Source organism: Sus scrofa, chromosome 1 (assembly GCF_054392235.1).
Source record: "Sus scrofa isolate SSC_HxYL_T2T_F1_AM1 chromosome 1, Sscrofa_HxYL_maternal_Yorkshire_Landrace_v2.0, whole genome shotgun sequence".
NCBI classification, from domain to species: Eukaryota; Metazoa; Chordata; class Mammalia; order Artiodactyla; family Suidae; genus Sus; species Sus scrofa.
The window spans coordinates 116334887-116341220 of NC_139383.1; the positions used below are offsets into that span (position 1 = coordinate 116334887).

Below are 6334 nucleotides of genomic sequence, written 5' to 3' on the forward strand. Positions count from 1 at the left end.
AAATATAAACCAACTTAATTAAACTAGCTATCACTAAAAAGCTTTTAAAATCAAAGACAAATCTCACAGCTAGGTTTTTTGGACAATATATGGCTAACTTCTATGGACCTCATTAAAATCCTAATTCTAAAGTTTACTATATAACTAGTTAATAGATAAACACTATGTTTTAACTAAGTTGGATTAAAATAGGGGAAAGTCCTTCAGGATGAAATTCTTATTATATTATTGTTAAATCACAAATCACCACAGGAAAATAAGAATGGAAAATAAGAATAATAAGTAAATAATCAGGAAAGACTGAGGAAAACTGAATAACAAGTAAAACAACAGGAAAGACTAGGTCACCCGAGAAACAATCCATGTTCTCCAGCGCAAACATGGAAATTGTTTTCCCAGGAAAGTCCCAATTCTTCCCCATCGACATCAAAATGAGAGATGTGTAACCTGAGGCCTGCCCTCGGCTTGTACCATGCAGGCAGGCTTTTATCCTGACCAGAAGCCCACCTTCAGCTTGTACTGTTCAGGTGAGCTCCCTTCCTTGGTTAGGAACCTGCCTTCAGGGGTTTTTTTGCCATTAAGCAAGGTCCTTGTTTTGAGTCCCTGCATTTTCTCGGCTCCCCGCAAGTCCCTTCTTTGAAAAATGATACACATCCCAGTTAGGCCTCAGGAAACTAACCGGCCTATTCTTTCAGGATCCCTTTGGAGACTACAACCCAGAATGAGCAGCGTTTCTCATCTGAACCAGAATCACCTGGAAGACTTGTTTAAAATGTAGATTCCTGGGCCCTACTCCAGAGCTTGCATCAGAATTCTTTGGCAACTCTTTTTTTGGGCGGGGAGGTTCTTTGCATTCTGTCACTCAGGGAGCAATTTGTGTGCTAGAGCAGTATCAGCTTCAACTAGCTTAAGAGGTATCCAGGGAGCCACATGCTGGCCCTGGTTCTGGGCCCTCCCTGCAAGGGTGGAACACAGCCTATTCTCTGCTCTGGCTGAAAGGATGGATTTGCAAACACATTGCCTCTTGCAAGATGCTTCTATTTTGATTCTTGTCATTGCTGAAAAAATGTCAGACTCAAAACAGAATTCAGTTACTCGTTGCTAGTTGGGTGACCCAGGATAAACTTTAAAAAATTTTATTTGTGATTTCTCAGTTTAAACACATGGGTAATACCTGCCTTGAAGAATAGAGAAAAACATATAGAATATGCCCAGGCAAGTATGTGGCTCATAGTAGACAATAAATGGTAGCTGTGTTGGTTACCACAGTTTAATGATGCTATAAGGCCTTCTTTGGGCCTGCAACAATATTTTCTCCTCTGGATGGCAGCATCAATTTGCAGATATGCCTTTAGACTAACAGGAGGAAAAGAATTTTAAAGTGTGAAAGTCTCTGTGATTTAGCTCTCAAAATTTCAACTTGGAAATGATGACATGGGGGTCCAGCACCAGCTAGCTGATGACAGTACTAGAACCTGAAGGCTATAGTAGATTTTGTTTAAAAAAAAAAAAAAAGATTTTATTCTTGGTTTGATTTGAAGGACAAAAGAAATATTTCTGAGCATAATATGGAGCTCTTGAGAAAAACTATTGAAAGGCTATTTATTGCTTTTAAAAAAACTTTGTATTAAAGGTGGGACAACCTATTTTCACCATTTTTCTTAACATTATCAAACAATTTGAAGATAAAGATACATGATTTTTGAGAGGCAGAGTCTTAGATTGAACAAACGTGAACCCTGCCACTGGCCCTAAGCCTAAGCTGAATACTCACCCTCTCTGAATCTATTTCCTTATCTATGAAATGAAAATTGTACCTACTTTGCAAGGATTCTCATGAGGAATACAAATAATATATGTAATGCACCTAACATAGTGCCCAGAGCACAGCAGGTTCTCAATACCATTATTATTAGCAAATGTTTATTAAATGCTAGCCATGTTTCTAAGGACTTGATTTTAACTATTTCATTTTATCTTTACAATAACCCGATGAGACAGATAATGTTACTGATCCTCATATTTCCAGACTCTTAGATAGCTAATAAGAGGTGGAGCTAGGTTTCATACTCTGACACAAGTCTATGGGCCTAACCATTTTTCTACCCTGCCTCTATGGCAAATGTTTCCATCCTTGATCAAGGGATTTATGCATTAGGCTCTGCTGCTCAGAAATGAAGAAATAGGAGCACATGTTAATTGAGCGTCCATTATATGCAGGCATTAGGCTAGACAATTTCAAAAAGATTTTCCCACTTTAGTTACTATTTAAACACTTTATTACCTCTAAGAATTCAGAAATTTTTCTAAAACCCTACAGATAGAAGCTGCTTTATTTTGTATATACTTTATTTAGTACAATAGTATAGCTCTTGCTTCCCAGAATTCTTTTTTTTTATTGCAACTCTTCTAGAAGGTAGATTATCAAATTGTTATTTATGGAAGAAACATTAATGGGCTTCTAAGTTAGCAGATGATTCAAAAGATGTGGTGACTTTTCTTAGGAACTTTTGATTTACAAAGTTAGTAATGATCAAACATGAACTTACCCAAGAAGTCAAAATATTGTTTCCATAAAGAGGCAATTTTGGAGTTCCCTGGTGGCCCTGTGGTTAAGGATCCGGGGTTGTTATGCTGTGGTGCAGGTTCCAACTTCCACATGCCACAGGCATGGCCAAAAACCAAACCAGAACAAAAACAACAAAGCATAAAGAAGCAATTTTGGGAGTTCCCATCATGGCACAGTGGAAACGAATCTGACTAGAAACCATGAGGTTGCGAGTTCGATCCCTGGCCTCATTGTCGTGAGCTGTGGTGTAGGTTGCAGATGAACTCAGATCTGGCATTGCTGTGGCTGTGGTGTAGGCTGGCAGCTGCAGCGCTGATTCGACCCCAGCCTGGGAACCTCCACATGCCTCCAAAAGCAAAAAAAAAAAAAAATTGTGTGCAGGCTGCTTTTTAAATTTCTGATTGGAAGGGTGTGACAGTGGAGGGGGTGTTTATCAGAGAAGAGCAGCTTTGAGGAAAGGCTATTGTAAAGATTCTGTAATATAGCTCTCATAATCTAAAATCTTAGACTTGGAAAGAACTTAGAGATCATTTAGTCTAACTTTGGACTCATTTTACAGAGAAGGAAACCACACCCAGCAAGAAGAAATGTCTTGCTCGAGGATAAACTCAGGTTTCTTGACTCCTGGATGATAATAAATTGTTAATTATAAAAAACAGTATATAACTTGTTTGATAGGACCTTTAGGTAAAAGCTATAGAATAGTCATGTCAGTATCTTTCTTGGGCAGTTTTAGAATTCCCACTTGGTGTCTGATCCCTACAATCTAGTACAGTGTGTATATGACACAGCCTGGGTCTGGCACTGAACAAACAGCATTCATTTTCAATCTTGGTCCTCAGCATATTTGATATAGAACACTGCAGTCAACTGTACTCTAGAAAGCCTTAGAAGTATGGCATTCCAAGAATTGCTATTAGTGTGGAAAAACTGTTTTGCTCCTCTTTTACTTTTTCACATGTATTTCCTGGGGCAAAATAGGGGTAATTCATTCTGCTGAGTCAAGTGTAGGGAGGCACTCTGAGTGGAAGGAAGATTGTATACAAACACCTAGAGGTTTGAGACCTAATAGGGTATACTGGGCTCTTTGGGAGAGCCAGACCTGCTCTAGCCTATGCATCCTGGACTTTAGCTTAAAGGCAATGGGGAGCTATTGAAGGATTTAGAGCAGGGTTCAGAGCAGCATTTAAAGCAAAGAATATAGTTGCCTTTAAGTAATTTTTCCCCCCTTTTTCAGCCGCATCTGTAGCATATGGAAGTTCCCAAGCCAGGCATCGAATTCGAACCACATTTGTGACCTACACCACAGCTGTGGCCACCCTGGATCCTTACCCCACAGTGCCGGGCCAGGAGTCCAATCGGCAATGCCACAGAGACAAGCCAGATCATTAACCCACTGTGCCACAGCAGGAACTCCTAAGCGATTTTTTAAATCACATGATAACATATGGATAGATGCTTATATAAAATGAAATACTAAAATCTAAAGCCATCCCCAGTTTCTCCTCAGAGGTAACCACTACTCTGTTTGGTCTGTGTACATGCATGAGAGATATATCTAGAATTATTTTGCGCATGTGTTTTAAAAAAAATATTATCTTGTCAAAAGATCAATTTGAGGGAAAGAGCTTGGGTTTGGGAAATTCTAGGAACCAGCTGGCCACCTGTTTACTTCTGGCTTCGTGTTCAGAGTATTTTGGGAACATTCCAGTTTGTGAGATTCTCACACTAGGATTGGTGCTGTGGGAACTAGCTGGCATACCCCAACCATGACAGCTGCAAACCCTCCCAGCCATATCCACTGGGTCTGCCTGCACCGTTGCTTGCTCTGGGTCAAAAGTTGGCTCCCTGCAGTTGTGGTTATTGAACAGCTAGAATTCACAGATATTAAATATTCCTTGTTCAGGAGTTCCCGTTGTGGCTCAGCAGTTAATGAACCCGACTAGCATCCATGAGGACACAGGTTTGACCCCTGGTCTTGCTCAGTGGGTTAAGGATCTGGCATTGCCATGAGCTGTGGTGTAGGTTGCAGAAGCGGCTCAGATACCGCATTGCTGTGGCTATGGTGTAGGCCAGAGGCTACAGCTCTGATTAGATCCCTAGTCTGGGAACCTCCATGTGCCATGGGTGCGGCCCTAAAAAGACCAAAAAAAAAAAAAAAAATTGTTCCTTGTTCAGATTAGGGAATGCACGAGGTGCTTGCCAAACGTTACGGAACAAGTGAAGAACCAAACATGACCATGGGTTCCTTTTCTAAGGGAAACAAAACATTCATTATTTTGGGTTTGCTCTTTTAATAAAAGTATACATATAACAAAGTGTATCCACATAGTGAAATAGTTTTCTTTTTTTAAATTTTAAATGATTTTTATTTTTTCCATTATAGCTGTAAGTTTACAGTGTTCTGTCAGTTTTCTACTGTACAGCAAGGTGACCTAGTCACACATACATGTATACATTCTTTTTTCTCACATTATCATGCTCCATCATAAGTGACTAGATATAGTCCCCTGTGCTATACAGCAGGATCTCACTGCTTATCCATTCCAAAGGCAATAGTCTGCATGGTTTTCCATTATCAAGAGTCAAGTTAAAAAATATTACCAAATTAACAGAATAAGGACTTCTAATCCATTTACACATATCCATAGTTCAAGTCTCATTAGGGCTGATAGTCAAGCGAGGTCTGGGAGTATGGGATCTAAGGAGTACAGATTTAGGAATACATGTGGATTGATTTCTTTATTTGCACATCAATTCATTCAGTACACATTTAGTATTTATTATTAGCCAGATTATAATAGCTAAGGCATTAGTTAAAGCACTCTGTTCCCTTTGCTCTAAATTAAATTTCCCAGAAGTTCTTGTTGTGGCTAGGCTGGTTAAGAATCTGACTAGCATCCATGAGGATGTGGGTTCGATCCCTGGCCTTGCTCACTGTGTTAAGGATCCACAGCTTGACCCTAAGCTGCAGCATAGGTCACATGTGCTAAGGATCCACAGCTTAACCCTAAGCTGCAGCATAGGTCACAGGAGGGGCTCAGATCCAGTGTTGCCATGGTTGTGGAGTAGGCCTGCAGCTGCAGCTGCAGTTTGATCCTTAACCTAGGAACTTCCATATACTGCTGGCTTGGCCCTAAAAAGAAAAATTTTAATTAAAAAAAAAATTACAGCTCCCAGACCACTGTGGGAGAAGATAAACAATGTAATGGGTACCCATAATGGGTTTTATATACAACCAGTGATTTGCCAGTTATCCCATTCATTACCTAAGTTTTTGGGAAAAAGTCCGAGGTTAAAATTCTTCCGTGAAAACACATTCCCTGTATAGTTCCTATGTGGTGCTTATAATAAAAGATCTCTCTATTACTGAAAGGTGATTTTGGCTGGGGGGTGATGGATATATTGTGTTCTTGAGAAATGCGTTTGAGATTCGTCCAGGTTCTAGACTGGAATCCAAAGCTCCTGAGCAGGAGGGCAGAGGTCATAGTTTAAGATAGTTTACTCGGATCCTCTCTTGACCTTAATTCCCAAAACAATTGCCTGGGTAAAGGGAAAGGCTTTTATTAGAGTACAAGTTTTCCCTAATACAGATTAGGAAGAAGCATTTTCAACAGACTTTGTGGCAGGATCACTAAAAAACTTCCTAAAACGAGATTTAACATGTTATTCTACCTTATCACAGCTGAAAATATGCTATTGAAAAAGAGAGTCGTGACCTCTGCAACATCTTACTTGAGAATAATGTTTACAAATATATTAATA

At 39.7% G+C, this 6334-nt stretch overlaps 1 protein-coding gene across 1 annotated transcript in view; it reads left to right on the forward strand.

Annotated features, from left to right (window-relative positions):
- MTFMT (mitochondrial methionyl-tRNA formyltransferase) overlaps positions 1–6334 on the forward strand; it is a 41440-nt gene that overhangs the window by 34273 nt on the left and 833 nt on the right. The window lies entirely within an intron of this gene.